A 1,913-nucleotide genomic window follows, 5' to 3' on the forward strand; every position below is an offset into this window, starting at 1 on the left:
CCAAGCCCTCCAATGGGATATGAGAGTACCAAGCAGTGTCCTAACTGCTATGCCATGTGATCATTCCTGAAGTTCCTTAGACTATTCTGAATGAGATTCCAACAGAAACCCATTATGGGGGAAATTTACGTCCCACAAATGTGTATGTTAACCTTGGTTTTTTAATCCCATATCTTGAGGAAGGTAGGTCCTTGTGTTAAATTAGATCATTTCCATTTAATGGGAATATTATAAAATGTTAACAAATGCATATTATGAATCACCAGTATGACCACTTTATAACAGAATACTGCCTAGCAATTTCATGGCAGTCATTGTTTTTGTTTTCACTATTGGGTAGGTGTAAAATAGGACTCAGTTATTCTGATCCTCATAGCTGGTGATAAAAGATAATTAGAGGTTAATTTAATAAATTATGTATTTGTACAAAATAAAGGTTAAGTGATGTCATGGTGTGCTTGCAAAAAGGAAAATTTTGCTATTTGAGCAAAGAAAGATAGTAGAAGAATGAAATGATTCTGAAATCAAGACACACTTGGGTAGAGGAATCCAAGGAATCCAAGAGAGCCCAGCTTAGACATGGATACCCTAATTTTATGGTAAATGAAATTTGGTTTCAACAAAAGGCAAAAGTTATCACATTATTATCATTAATTTTATGTTCTTTTATTTAATTGTATTGCATTTGATTTAAAAATTTATTTTAGGCTAAAATTGTGAGAGACTATAATAAGCAAATAATGTAACTTGTTTCAAGCTTTCACATTAAATGATAGTATAGTAAAATGAGAACAAATCTGTGAGTATGGATGATTATATATATATATATATTTTTTTTTAGAAGCCCAAACACATTTCTTGCTGTATTTATGTTGGAGTCTCCATCTACAATGGGCAGTCATGAAGATGGTCTTCTCAGGACCACATAGCCACAGGACGGGGGCAATCCAGGGGGCCTGAGAGGGAGTGTGAGGACGGGGGAGGGGCGGCTGGCGGCTTTACGTCAGAATCAAACTGCACGGCTGTAGCACGCGGCCCTTCATCATCTGGCGTAGCGCTTGATGTAGTCGTCCACTTTATTCCAGAAGTCCTTCTTGTCCCGCAAATGATGCTCTGCTGCTTCGATATTCAGTGGATCGTCAAAGTTCAGAAGATCAGTAAATAAAGAGTTTAATCCCCAAACAACATCCTTTAATGTCCTCGTGGGAGCCCAGCCCGTGCTGTCAATCGAATGTTCTCTCAGTAAACTTAGACAGATCTCCCCTGTCTCTGTGATGTTAGGGTGCCACATCCTAGTCAAGCATCTCACTCGGGGAGGCACCATGTTGTATGCATCAGGAACTTCAGTTTCAAACTGAAATTTTCCACCCTGGTAGTAACCCTCATCTGGGGTGACAGTGAGCTGGAAGCAGTGCAGCTTGTTTGGGTCAGGGAAATGCACTTTACAAGTACAAGGTAAATTAGCTTCAAGTTCTGCAACCTCTTTCACGAGCAGCTTGTCTCTCACGGAGACCCTCTGCGTGGAGTCCGCTGCCGAGGCTGCCGTCCGGGACCCTCTGAGCCCATCGTCCCGCTTCAGCTTGCTGGCCAGCGTCAGCATCGCTGCCACCTTTCCCCTGGGCACCCGGAGACAGGCGAGGCGGGCCCGGCGCCCAACACCATGCCCGGCCCGGGCGGCGGCGGCGAGACGCAGCCCCTCACTGGATGATTATATTTTAATAGGGGTCTGTACAACCAATTTTCCCGATGAGCATAGATGCAAAAATCCTCAACAAAATACCAGGTATAAAAGCAGATGGATAGGGGCCGGCACTGTGGCTCACTTGGTTAATCCTCCGCCTGCAGCATCGGCATCCCATATGGTGGCCGGGTTCTAAAACTGGTTGCTCCTCTTCCAGTCCAGCTCTCTTCTG

At 43.6% G+C, this 1,913-nt stretch overlaps 1 pseudogene; it reads right to left on the bottom strand.

Annotated features, from left to right (window-relative positions):
• Positions 1 to 830: 830 nt before the first annotated feature.
• Positions 831 to 1,696, bottom strand: LOC100345408 (NEDD8-conjugating enzyme UBE2F pseudogene; annotated as a pseudogene).
• Positions 1,697 to 1,913: the final 217 nt, after the last annotated feature.

The sequence above is a fragment of the Oryctolagus cuniculus genome, chromosome 6, assembly GCF_964237555.1.
Source record: "Oryctolagus cuniculus chromosome 6, mOryCun1.1, whole genome shotgun sequence".
Lineage (NCBI taxonomy): Eukaryota > Metazoa > Chordata > Mammalia > Lagomorpha > Leporidae > Oryctolagus > Oryctolagus cuniculus.